General features: G+C 34.8%; 1 protein-coding gene across 3 annotated transcripts in view; it reads right to left on the bottom strand.

The window, feature by feature from the left end:
• Nucleotides 1-14,866, bottom strand: part of LOC106057040 (dynein beta chain, ciliary-like) — a 131,625-nt gene that overhangs the window by 112,028 nt on the left and 4,731 nt on the right. For 2 of the 3 annotated variants that reach the window (XM_056020081.1, XM_056020082.1), the window contains 4 exons: nt 10,167-10,436; nt 9,733-9,952; nt 3,035-3,304; nt 2,601-2,820 (listed from right to left, as the gene is read on the bottom strand). The gene's annotated coding sequence lies outside the window, so the exon portion shown is untranslated. Of the gene's footprint in view, nt 1-2,600; nt 2,821-3,034; nt 3,305-4,551; nt 5,345-9,732; nt 9,953-10,166; nt 10,437-14,866 lie in introns of those variants that run through there. The other variant, XM_056020083.1, reaches the window with a different exon arrangement.

Consider the following 14,866-nt stretch of genomic DNA (forward strand, 5'->3'; position numbering starts at 1 on the left):
TTCTTTCTGAAAATATTGAATCCTGCCTGGGTGGACCACTTCGGGGGCCGATTTTAAGTTTGTGTTTCCACACAAACTGTCTTTGTAACCTTGTTTATGAATAAAAACTGCTTGCATAAGTCATTTAAAAAACAAGGGTTTTCGCTTTTAGAAAAGAAAAAATAGCCGTTGCATCAGAACTTTGAATGGACTAAAATATTATGATGTCACTCTCAGTTTTTCACTATCTTTTCTAGTATACGAGACCTTAACGGGACGGACGGACAGACAGACCTTTCACACAAAACTAATAGCGTCTTTTCTCCTTTCGGGGGCCGCTAAAAATGAAATGTTGAAAGAAGCAGACACCGAAATAACAAAAAAATTGAGAGGGTTGGGGGGGGGGGAACTAAAACGGAGATATCCTAAGATCGGTATAGGAAATATTATTAAATTGGTTTTTACAGGAAAAAACGCTAATTACACACATGTACCCACACAATTCTCTTTTTTAAATATTTATTTTCTTTTCCCTTTTGTGTTTGAACTGGTTACAGCTCGACCAGTGGTGCCTTGTTTTGTTCTGATTTCTCGGTAGAGAAGCGATGAAGAAGTCAAAATACATAGTTACAGTTTACTGAGCATGTTACAGTAGCCTGCAGACGCGTTTAACAAATGTATAATGCTGTCCACTTTGGCCGCGAAAACGTGTTCTCATCGTTGTTTCTTACAAAGCTTATATTAACTCTGTTTGTCTGTCTGTCTGTCTGGTACAATTTTTGTACACGTTATTTCTCCTACTACCCTTTTTCGATCAAGTTTAAACATGGAACAAGTATTCACTGTCCCTAACAAACAACGAATCCATTAAAAAAATTAATTAATTAATTAATTAATGGTCATTAATACATTTTGTTTGATTTAGAAAACGAAAATAAATTTTACAGTATTTAGATACATGGCTTTAAATATATAGTTCTTTCCCATATGGGGTTGTTTTTTAAAAGGTATTTTAAAAACAATATTTTGCTCTTTGAATTCTAGAACCTGACCGTTGTTATAGACGCCTTTGTCCTAGCTGAACTTTAAAAAGTGGACGGAAGAATACTTGTATAACGAAATTTGTCTCACTAACGAACTTAGTGCCGGCTACTGCAATGCTAAAAGAAGAACCACTGTGTCTGGACTCCTGACTTACGGTCCTATGAATTGTCTCCCTTAGAATTTTACTTCATGTTTATATTGCAAATAATTGCTACTTTTACACTTATTACAAAGCTTATATCAACCAACTGGTAAAAGTTTGTACATGTTATTTCTCCGACACCCAATCTCGAATGAAGCTAAAATTTTGTAGAACTATCTCGTTTACCAGACAACACAGGAATCAATATATAAAAAAAACAATTAGTTACTTAATTATTGGTAATTAATTATTTTGTTTGGTATCTCGAACAAAGTAAAAAGAATTTATTTGACTGAAGTGGTGGTATGGGCTGAATTAGTCCCCTTTACAGATAGCCACTCTAAATTGCAACAAATAATTGTCATTGGCAGAGTGGCTAGCATGTCGGCCCGAGTAAGCGTGAGCCGAGAGTTCGAAATCATGTCGTTCCCCCGCCCCTCATTGTTTTGTGTGTAAGAGCTTTTAAAAAACAATTACATGTAAAATTTATCCAGATCTCTATTTTTTCCCCTCCCCATTTTCCCAACTGGTCCAGTCACGTGATAGGATCATAGCGTAGTGAGCAAGCTAAAAGCATGAAATAGCGCTAAACAAAAACAATTGGTACAAATATTATTAATCGCACAGGTTTATTGCTGTTGGTCCAGATCTGTAACGAATTATAATTAATTGACTAATTGATACAATTACACTTCGTATAAGCTTTGCTGTTGTTGCTGTTTTTTTTAAGGTATTTTTTATAATGTTTTTCTTGTCTTATAAATTACAGACGTTCGTTCTTAACAAAAGATAATTACATCCTAAAAGCATCCATCTGTCAATTAATTAGAGACTTAAACACTCCTGTCATTAGTTTTCATGGCTGATTCAAACAACCCGTAGCATGCTCTAATGGCACTAGGGAAGAAGGAGCACGTAAGAATGTTTCTATCAGAAAGAAACGTGTCTCTCCCTTTGTGTCTTCATGCGACTTCTGTTGGTTCGAACCTCTGTGTTTGTTAATTACGGTCTAGGGTTTTATGTATTAGTACTACGTTACCTTTAAGTGAGCTTGTGCATACTGAATTATTTCAAAAGAAAAGAACGCTTTGATGAAATTCTTTAAGAAGGTACTGCTCTTTTAATAGCCTTTTTCATACTTAAATTAATCACAGTTACAGGCTCTTTGCGTTTCAATTTTAAGATCCGCTGTACATTTTTTAAAAAAGGAGTTAAGAAATATAATTAGAAATAAATTATAATTTCTTTAAAAGTATAATAGGAGACAATAAGAGAAAAAAATAAGACAAATGTAAGTTTATATACTCTTTCTAACACATAGCTTATCAATAATTTCGTAGTTTTACACCCGATACACAATTAAAGAAACCTTAAATACAACAGTAGTTCTTCAATACTTAGTCAATCAGAGCACTACAGTTCTAGTTCAACCTACTTGACAGCACAAACAACATCATGTTTCAGTTTTGAGTCCAGACATCGCTTTCTAATCTGATGAGAAAGTAAGTCTTGCTGCCTGGTCCTTTGACCGCATATGTCACAGGTGACCATGGAAATCACAGGGGCAGTGTTCTGGCGTCTTAGTTGATTGATTTCATTCACATTGGTCATTCTGTGGACTCGTCATCAGGGACTTTTCAAACATTGGATGTATGCTGGAAATGGTGAGTGTGCATGTTGACTATTGTGAAACATGAATATTGTTAACATGATAAAGTCGTAATTACATATTTTAAAGTTAAATATAATCAAACAAACAAAAATTTATTATGTCAGAAATATATTCCGTTCGATGTGAATAAGATTTTAATGGTTGGCAATTCAGTTTATCTGTAATGTAAATACTTTTAACATTAAACGTATACTTACAAGGCTAGTTAACATCCAGAATGATAAGTGATACATTGCTTTCACTAGACAGTTCCAAGTAGTTATATAATACACACACACACATACACAAGGACCCACTTTCTGGCCTATCAGCTTAGTACATTCAACTGAATGTACACTGACACCAGTGGTTCTCACACGTTGGGTTCAATTTGTCTGCTGTAGCTCCAGCATGCTCAATGAACAGACACTATTACTTAAAGATGATTGTATCTGAGCTGACTTAGTCGACATATAACTTGACGGTCTCTACAATACAATTGATACAATTCGATCTATAAAGTGTAACCCATGTCTTGATACATAGAATAGAATATATGTCTTGATATATATATAATAATAATATATATAAATAATATAACTCATGTCTTGATATATGCAATATAATTTGTACCCTTTGATCTATAGAAATTAATTCATACGTTTCTTGTCCTTCGATTATAACTCCATCCTGTTTTGGATCTAACTAAGAGAGAGACTACAGGCACTTATGCTCAGACAACTTTTTCTTTTTTCAGTATATTATGTAAATTAGGACAATGTTTACCAAGTGTTTTCTGTTTTGAATTGATGTTTTAGAACTAGTCGATGTCTTTATTTCTCTGACATATAATTGAATGTTTCACGAAATTATAAACTTGAATATCATTAACTTGTGTTTTCAAGTACCACAGATATTTGGAGAGCCCGTGCTGTAGTTAGTGTATTACTATAGAATATAAATCTACGTATTCTATCTAGGTCGAAGAAGAATTTCGTTTATGCTCGTTACAACACGAGACTCTCTGTGATCTAACGCGAGAATGATTATATCAAATATTGAACCACTTGTAAAACTGCCTTGGATAGAAAAGAAGAAAAAAAGGAGGGTATATCAAACATTACAATAGAAAGTAATCTGTGCCTGAAGTCGTGACCGAGTTGTATCAATATCTTCCGTTCAATTGCCTGTCAATCTTTGAATGGGAAAGTGTCGGCCTAAGGTAAACATACGTCCTAACTAATCGCTTTACAGAGAAGAGCTCTCACTTATAGTCTCAATGCTAACCTGTTGCTTTTCATGTTCAATTTTTTAATCGATTCCAGAAAACCCACGATATTATATTAGTTCAATAAACCAGGTTTGATAAGAAGTCTATAGATTGTGACAAAATGCATATGTTTTACCAATGCCGACTGCGATTAAAAAAAAATTATCACTTTTGTTTAGAGTAATTTATCTATGTTTAACATTCTAAGCTCTAAGCTAACTTGTCTACATTTCAATGTGTCTCGGATTTAAGGGATCTCAAACTAACTCCAGCTTTAATATTGGGTGTTTATTGTGTATGTTTTCATTACCGGTAGCTCACGTCTAAAATACTTCCTGCACAGGCTGAGTCTTCGCCTACAAAACAAGTCTAGTCGACTGTCATAAATCAAAGTCAAGACAAAATTAAACCGAACTTACTAATTATATTTAGATATATATTAATTTTAATCTGAATTTATTTTACCTGCTAAAACTTTTTTAAAGAAATAGTCTTTGTATTGTTTTGATGAAGCTGTATTGATTTATATTCCTTTATTGAACTCTTTCAATGGTCATAAATTACAATCTTTATTGAAATCTTTGCATAGCCATTGCTTAAATTACTAAAACACATTTAAAGAACATCGTATAGTGGCTGTTAGCATTTGTTTTGTAGGCCTACTATTGGTTAAATACAGCGATGAGGTAATTATCGACCTTCGCCTTTGCACCTCCCGCATATTAAAAAGTACAAAATGAGTCAGGTCATGTGGGCAGCAGTGGTTTTGAGTCATTATCAGATGTTAAGAAGAAAGAAAGGGAATAGAAGAAAGTTTTCTATTACACCGCTGACTATCCTTCTAATCCTTCTGTTAGTCTTTCTACTAAAGGTCTAAGCCTCGAATCCTGTTTCTTAATGAAAGATCGATTTAAGACTTGGCGTGTACCAAGGGACGAAATCCGTTATTTTTATTCCTATTTAAAGAATAGTTTCCCTTTACTAATGTCTGGGTTATTTAAGAGCTTTTCCGAAACTTGAAAGCAAAGAGAGTTAAAGTGCTGATTTTTTTTAAAAACATTCCAAGTATATATTGAACAAGTACGGCATAATGGCAGCTTGAACATCTGAAATATGTTCACAATTTCACAATAAACACTTTAACTTAATCTGAAATATGTTCACAATTTCACAATAAACACTTTAACTTAATCTGAAATATGTTCACAATTTCACAATAAACACTTTAACTTAATCTGAAATATGTTCACAATTTCACAATAAACACTTTAACTTAATCTGAAATATGTTCACAATTTCACAATAAACACTTTAACTTAATCTGAAATTCATCGTATGAGACAATTGAAACATTTCATCGTAACTCATCCATTTACTGATGTTTTTGCCTTTGCCTTTACCTATACCTTAGTCTATTGGACCCACTGGCGGATCCAAGGGGGGGTGGTAGGGGCGGACGAATTTTAGATTAGAATTCACACAATTTGTATACGAATTTATTACTTATGTTAATAATATATACTAATTATTTATATTTTTAACATATTTTTAGATTATTTCGCCCCCCCCCTCTAGTATGTTGGCCGATTTGGTGGGGTCGGGAGGGGCGATGACATCAATCCGCCCCTCCCCCCCACATAAACTTTTGAGTGGGGGGGCGGTCCAATTTATTTGTAGAAATCACAGCTTGCTAACAGAATCAATTAAATATCTATATGATTAAAACTTGTTATTGATATTTTAACCGATCTTTATATTATGTCGTTCACCTGTTAGCCAATTGGTGTGTGGGGGGGGGGGGGCGAACATATGTAGCCCTTCCAACCTTAACCCTTTGAGTGGGGGGGTCGGTCCTACTTTTAATTGGAAATCATAGTTTGTGAACAAAATTAGTCGAATTAATATATACATTTTATATTATGTCGCTCCCGTTCTGGTATTTTGGCCGATTCGGTGGGTAGGGGGTATGCGATTGCCTGTACTGCCCTCCCCACTCTAGCCCTCTTAGTGGGGGGGGGCGGTCCTATTTTTATGGAGAAGTCATAGTTTGTGAACACAATTAGTTGAATATCTATATAATATAAACTACGTATTGATATGTGAATCCATTGTATATTATGTCGCACCACACTCTAATCTCAAATTTTATAATTATTAAATATAAAATGAAAAAAGGTTGTACCAGGTGGGAGGGGCGATACATGCAATCGCCTTCCCCCCCCCCCATCGACAAACAAATACTTTTTCTTTTTGTATTATAGTTAAGAAATTACAAAATAACAAAAATCTGTCACTGATATAATTTATATATGCTATAAATTAAATTCTTATATCGATTCGCCCCACCCCTATTCTTTAATGCCAAATGCAATCACTAGCAGAAATTATAAAAAGGAGCGAGGATTAATCGTTTTCACTCTATCGCCCCTCCCCTTTCCAGACAGAGTTTATGTAATTTCACATGAATTTATTATAATTATTTTATGAAAGACTTTGCTTTGGAAAAGTTAAAATTCAAACGAAATTTTTCAGTATAAGATTCACGATTGAGATGAGTTCTAAACCAAAAAATATGCGTCGCAGTCGGCTTTTCCAACCTTTGCTCAATCTGATATCTTCTAGTTACATAAATTTGGGACTATAACTTACAATTTACGCTTGAATTATATTGAATATTATTTATCGAATAATTTTTTCTTCGGCGGCGATCCTCAAAAGATTTAATCTAAATATGTGGGGTATCTTATCTTTTCAAGGAACGAATCGGTTTTATTTGCAATGTATTAAGGGCCTATAAATTCATATTAGAATAGTTTACAACACTATTCAGAAGGTCATTTTTTAATAGGGAGCTTCATGTCAGTAGAATGCGTTTCTGCAGTGAAGAATGCAAGAAAACACTTTTGGCGTCGGGGCTTCGCCCCGAACTCCATTGATTAATAATGTGCTGTAGATGTCAGTAGAATACTTTCCCCAGACCCCCAAGCTTGCAAGAGAAAGGCTTCAACATGACTGTTTTTTTTTCGCCGAAGGTTGAGAAACACTGCTTTAAAAAAAAATTCTTATATATAACATAATATATAACAAAAATCATGCTGTACGCACGTTTATGCATAGGGTTAGGGTTTGAAAAAAAATCGCCCCCCCCCACTCCAAAGTTCTGGATCCGCTAGTGATTTGGACCGTTGGGGCACCATGCAAGACTCGTCGACCGTCTTTCTCCATTCCTCTCTGTCATTTGCCTTAGAACCTCTTTCAATGGCACGCCCATTCCATTCTTTTATGCTGTCCTGCCATCGTTTTCTCTGTCTGCCTCTTCTTCTTTTTCCTGGTACTGTTCCCAGAAGGAAGGTCTTTGCGAGCCCCGAAGATCTTGTAATATGGCTATAGATTTTAAACTTGTGTTTTTTTACGATAGTTAGAAGGTCATCATGGGTTTCAATCGCTACAGTAACCCTGTCTCTAATCTCTTGGTTTGTGATGCGGTCTTTGAATGTGACTTCTAGGATCCTTCTGTAGCATCTCAATTTCATTGCTAGGATCCTCCTCTCTATCTCTGCAGTCAGCGTCCAAGACTCCCAAGCATATAAAAATGCCTGATTTTGGTGCCGAGGGCTAAACCTTTGTCTGTCCATATTATTGTAAGTTTTGAAAGGGCTGCTGTGGACTGTACTATTCGGGCACGTAGTTTAGGTTTCGTTCTCTCATCTGAGACAATAGCTCCGAGGTACATGAAGCTGCTGACACTAGTCAGCTTTTCACCTCCAATACTGATGACCCTTTTAAAGCCCTGTTGGCAATTGGTCATAATTTATTTACTACCTACTACCCTTTTTCGATCAAGTTTAAACATGGAACAAGTATTCACTGTCCCTAACAAACAACGAATCCATTAAAAAAATTAATTAATTAATTAATTAATGGTCATTAATACATTTTGTTTGATTTAGAAAACGAAAATAAATTTTACAGTATTTAGATACATGGCTTTAAATATATAGTTCTTTCCCATATGGGGTTGTTTTTTAAAAGGTATTTTAAAAACAATATTTTGCTCTTTGAATTCTAGAACCTGACCGTTGTTATAGACGCCTTTGTCCTAGCTGAACTTTAAAAAGTGGACGGAAGAATACTTGTATAACGAAATTTGTCTCACTAACGAACTTAGTGCCGGCTACTGCAATGCTAAAAGAAGAACCACTGTGTCTGGACTCCTGACTTACGGTCCTATGAATTGTCTCCCTTAGAATTTTACTTCATGTTTATATTGCAAATAATTGCTACTTTTACACTTATTACAAAGCTTATATCAACCAACTGGTAAAAGTTTGTACATGTTATTTCTCCGACACCCAATCTCGAATGAAGCTAACATTTTGTAGAACTATCTCGTTTACCAGACAACACAGGAATCAATATATAAAAAAAACAATTAGTTACTTAATTATTGGTAATTAATTATTTTGTTTGGTATCTCGAACAAAGTAAAAAGAATTTATTTGACTGAAGTGGTGGTATGGGCTGAATTAGTCCCCTTTACAGATAGCCACTCTAAATTGCAACAAATAATTGTCATTGGCAGAGTGGCTAGCATGTCGGCCCGAGTAAGCGTGAGCCGAGAGTTCGAAATCATGTCGTTCCCCCGCCCCTCATTGTTTTGTGTGTAAGAGCTTTTAAAAAACAATTACATGTAAAATTTATCCAGATCTCTATTTTTTCCCCTCCCCATTTTCCCAACTGGTCCAGTCACGTGATAGGATCATAGCGTAGTGAGCAAGCTAAAAGCATGAAATAGCGCTAAACAAAAACAATTGGTACAAATATTATTAATCGCACAGGTTTATTGCTGTTGGTCCAGATCTGTAACGAATTATAATTAATTGACTAATTGATACAATTACACTTCGTATAAGCTTTGCTGTTGTTGCTGTTTTTTTTAAGGTATTTTTTATAATGTTTTTCTTGTCTTATAAATTACAGACGTTCGTTCTTAACAAAAGATAATTACATCCTAAAAGCATCCATCTGTCAATTAATTAGAGACTTAAACACTCCTGTCATTAGTTTTCATGGCTGATTCAAACAACCCGTAGCATGCTCTAATGGCACTAGGGAAGAAGGAGCACGTAAGAATGTTTCTATCAGAAAGAAACGTGTCTCTCCCTTTGTGTCTTCATGCGACTTCTGTTGGTTCGAACCTCTGTGTTTGTTAATTACGGTCTAGGGTTTTATGTATTAGTACTACGTTACCTTTAAGTGAGCTTGTGCATACTGAATTATTTCAAAAGAAAAGAACGCTTTGATGAAATTCTTTAAGAAGGTACTGCTCTTTTAATAGCCTTTTTCATACTTAAATTAATCACAGTTACAGGCTCTTTGCGTTTCAATTTTAAGATCCGCTGTACATTTTTTAAAAAAGGAGTTAAGAAATATAATTAGAAATAAATTATAATTTCTTTAAAAGTATAATAGGAGACAATAAGAGAAAAAAATAAGACAAATGTAAGTTTATATACTCTTTCTAACACATAGCTTATCAATAATTTCGTAGTTTTACACCCGATACACAATTAAAGAAACCTTAAATACAACAGTAGTTCTTCAATACTTAGTCAATCAGAGCACTACAGTTCTAGTTCAACCTACTTGACAGCACAAACAACATCATGTTTCAGTTTTGAGTCCAGACATCGCTTTCTAATCTGATGAGAAAGTAAGTCTTGCTGCCTGGTCCTTTGACCGCATATGTCACAGGTGACCATGGAAATCACAGGGGCAGTGTTCTGGCGTCTTAGTTGATTGATTTCATTCACATTGGTCATTCTGTGGACTCGTCATCAGGGACTTTTCAAACATTGGATGTATGCTGGAAATGGTGAGTGTGCATGTTGACTATTGTGAAACATGAATATTGTTAACATGATAAAGTCGTAATTACATATTTTAAAGTTAAATATAATCAAACAAACAAAAATTTATTATGTCAGAAATATATTCCGTTCGATGTGAATAAGATTTTAATGGTTGGCAATTCAGTTTATCTGTAATGTAAATACTTTTAACATTAAACGTATACTTACAAGGCTAGTTAACATCCAGAATGATAAGTGATACATTGCTTTCACTAGACAGTTCCAAGTAGTTATATAATACACACACACACATACACAAGGACCCACTTTCTGGCCTATCAGCTTAGTACATTCAACTGAATGTACACTGACACCAGTGGTTCTCACACGTTGGGTTCAATTTGTCTGCTGTAGCTCCAGCATGCTCAATGAACAGACACTATTACTTAAAGATGATTGTATCTGAGCTGACTTAGTCGACATATAACTTGACGGTCTCTACAATACAATTGATACAATTCGATCTATAAAGTGTAACCCATGTCTTGATACATAGAATAGAATATATGTCTTGATATATATATAATAATAATATATATAAATAATATAACTCATGTCTTGATATATGCAATATAATTTGTACCCTTTGATCTATAGAAATTAATTCATACGTTTCTTGTCCTTCGATTATAACTCCATCCTGTTTTGGATCTAACTAAGAGAGAGACTACAGGCACTTATGCTCAGACAACTTTTTCTTTTTTCAGTATATTATGTAAATTAGGACAATGTTTACCAAGTGTTTTCTGTTTTGAATTGATGTTTTAGAACTAGTCGATGTCTTTATTTCTCTGACATATAATTGAATGTTTCACGAAATTATAAACTTGAATATCATTAACTTGTGTTTTCAAGTACCACAGATATTTGGAGAGCCCGTGCTGTAGTTAGTGTATTACTATAGAATATAAATCTACGTATTCTATCTAGGTCGAAGAAGAATTTCGTTTATGCTCGTTACAACACGAGACTCTCTGTGATCTAACGCGAGAATGATTATATCAAATATTGAACCACTTGTAAAACTGCCTTGGATAGAAAAGAAGAAAAAAAGGAGGGTATATCAAACATTACAATAGAAAGTAATCTGTGCCTGAAGTCGTGACCGAGTTGTATCAATATCTTCCGTTCAATTGCCTGTCAATCTTTGAATGGGAAAGTGTCGGCCTAAGGTAAACATACGTCCTAACTAATCGCTTTACAGAGAAGAGCTCTCACTTATAGTCTCAATGCTAACCTGTTGCTTTTCATGTTCAATTTTTTAATCGATTCCAGAAAACCCACGATATTATATTAGTTCAATAAACCAGGTTTGATAAGAAGTCTATAGATTGTGACAAAATGCATATGTTTTACCAATGCCGACTGCGATTAAAAAAAAATTATCACTTTTGTTTAGAGTAATTTATCTATGTTTAACATTCTAAGCTCTAAGCTAACTTGTCTACATTTCAATGTGTCTCGGATTTAAGGGATCTCAAACTAACTCCAGCTTTAATATTGGGTGTTTATTGTGTATGTTTTCATTACCGGTAGCTCACGTCTAAAATACTTCCTGCACAGGCTGAGTCTTCGCCTACAAAACAAGTCTAGTCGACTGTCATAAATCAAAGTCAAGACAAAATTAAACCGAACTTACTAATTATATTTAGATATATATTAATTTTAATCTGAATTTATTTTACCTGCTAAAACTTTTTTAAAGAAATAGTCTTTGTATTGTTTTGATGAAGCTGTATTGATTTATATTCCTTTATTGAACTCTTTCAATGGTCATAAATTACAATCTTTATTGAAATCTTTGCATAGCCATTGCTTAAATTACTAAAACACATTTAAAGAACATCGTATAGTGGCTGTTAGCATTTGTTTTGTAGGCCTACTATTGGTTAAATACAGCGATGAGGTAATTATCGACCTTCGCCTTTGCACCTCCCGCATATTAAAAAGTACAAAATGAGTCAGGTCATGTGGGCAGCAGTGGTTTTGAGTCATTATCAGATGTTAAGAAGAAAGAAAGGGAATAGAAGAAAGTTTTCTATTACACCGCTGACTATCCTTCTAATCCTTCTGTTAGTCTTTCTACTAAAGGTCTAAGCCTCGAATCCTGTTTCTTAATGAAAGATCGATTTAAGACTTGGCGTGTACCAAGGGACGAAATCCGTTATTTTTATTCCTATTTAAAGAATAGTTTCCCTTTACTAATGTCTGGGTTATTTAAGAGCTTTTCCGAAACTTGAAAGCAAAGAGAGTTAAAGTGCTGATTTTTTTTAAAAACATTCCAAGTATATATTGAACAAGTACGGCATAATGGCAGCTTGAACATCTGAAATATGTTCACAATTTCACAATAAACACTTTAACTTAATCTGAAATATGTTCACAATTTCACAATAAACACTTTAACTTAATCTGAAATATGTTCACAATTTCACAATAAACACTTTAACTTAATCTGAAATATGTTCACAATTTCACAATAAACACTTTAACTTAATCTGAAATATGTTCACAATTTCACAATAAACACTTTAACTTAATCTGAAATTCATCGTATGAGACAATTGAAACATTTCATCGTAACTCATCCATTTACTGATGTTTTTGCCTTTGCCTTTACCTATACCTTAGTCTATTGGACCCACTGGCGGATCCAAGGGGGGGTGGTAGGGGCGGACGAATTTTAGATTAGAATTCACACAATTTGTATACGAATTTATTACTTATGTTAATAATATATACTAATTATTTATATTTTTAACATATTTTTAGATTATTTCGCCCCCCCCCTCTAGTATGTTGGCCGATTTGGTGGGGTCGGGAGGGGCGATGACATCAATCCGCCCCTCCCCCCCACATAAACTTTTGAGTGGGGGGGCGGTCCAATTTATTTGTAGAAATCACAGCTTGCTAACAGAATCAATTAAATATCTATATGATTAAAACTTGTTATTGATATTTTAACCGATCTTTATATTATGTCGTTCACCTGTTAGCCAATTGGTGTGTGTGGGGGGGGGGGCGAACATATGTAGCCCTTCCAACCTTAACCCTTTGAGTGGGGGGGTCGGTCCTACTTTTAATTGGAAATCATAGTTTGTGAACAAAATTAGTCGAATTAATATATACATTTTATATTATGTCGCTCCCGTTCTGGTATTTTGGCCGATTCGGTGGGTAGGGGGTATGCGATTGCCTGTACTGCCCTCCCCACTCTAGCCCTCTTAGTGGGGGGGGGCGGTCCTATTTTTATGGAGAAGTCATAGTTTGTGAACACAATTAGTTGAATATCTATATAATATAAACTACGTATTGATATGTGAATCCATTGTATATTATGTCGCACCACACTCTAATCTCAAATTTTATAATTATTAAATATAAAATGAAAAAAGGTTGTACCAGGTGGGAGGGGCGATACATGCAATCGCCTTCCCCCCCCCCCATCGACAAACAAATACTTTTTCTTTTTGTATTATAGTTAAGAAATTACAAAATAACAAAAATCTGTCACTGATATAATTTATATATGCTATAAATTAAATTCTTATATCGATTCGCCCCACCCCTATTCTTTAATGCCAAATGCAATCACTAGCAGAAATTATAAAAAGGAGCGAGGATTAATCGTTTTCACTCTATCGCCCCTCCCCTTTCCAGACAGAGTTTATGTAATTTCACATGAATTTATTATAATTATTTTATGAAAGACTTTGCTTTGGAAAAGTTAAAATTCAAACGAAATTTTTCAGTATAAGATTCACGATTGAGATGAGTTCTAAACCAAAAAATATGCGTCGCAGTCGGCTTTTCCAACCTTTGCTCAATCTGATATCTTCTAGTTACATAAATTTGGGACTATAACTTACAATTTACGCTTGAATTATATTGAATATTATTTATCGAATAATTTTTTCTTCGGCGGCGATCCTCAAAAGATTTAATCTAAATATGTGGGGTATCTTATCTTTTCAAGGAACGAATCGGTTTTATTTGCAATGTATTAAGGGCCTATAAATTCATATTAGAATAGTTTACAACACTATTCAGAAGGTCATTTTTTAATAGGGAGCTTCATGTCAGTAGAATGCGTTTCTGCAGTGAAGAATGCAAGAAAACACTTTTGGCGTCGGGGCTTCGCCCCGAACTCCATTGATTAATAATGTGCTGTAGATGTCAGTAGAATACTTTCCCCAGACCCCCAAGCTTGCAAGAGAAAGGCTTCAACATGACTGTTTTTTTTTCGCCGAAGGTTGAGAAACACTGCTTTAAAAAAAAATTCTTATATATAACATAATATATAACAAAAATCATGCTGTACGCACGTTTATGCATAGGGTTAGGGTTTGAAAAAAAATCGCCCCCCCCCACTCCAAAGTTCTGGATCCGCTAGTGATTTGGACCGTTGGGGCACCATGCAAGACTCGTCGACCGTCTTTCTCCATTCCTCTCTGTCATTTGCCTTAGAACCTCTTTCAATGGCACGCCCATTCCATTCTTTTATGCTGTCCTGCCATCGTTTTCTCTGTCTGCCTCTTCTTCTTTTTCCTGGTACTGTTCCCAGAAGGAAGGTCTTTGCGAGCCCCGAAGATCTTGTAATATGGCTATAGATTTTAAACTTGTGTTTTTTTACGATAGTTAGAAGGTCATCATGGGTTTCAATCGCTACAGTAACCCTGTCTCTAATCTCTTGGTTTGTGATGCGGTCTTTGAATGTGACTTCTAGGATCCTTCTGTAGCATCTCAATTTCATTGCTAGGATCCTCCTCTCTATCTCTGCAGTCAGCGTCCAAGACTCCCAAGCATATAAAAATGCCTGATTTTGGTGCCGAGGGCTAAACCTTTGTCTGTCCATATTATTGTAAGTT

The sequence above is a fragment of the Biomphalaria glabrata genome, chromosome 2 (genome assembly GCF_947242115.1).
Source record: "Biomphalaria glabrata chromosome 2, xgBioGlab47.1, whole genome shotgun sequence".
NCBI lineage: Eukaryota > Metazoa > Mollusca > Gastropoda > Planorbidae > Biomphalaria > Biomphalaria glabrata.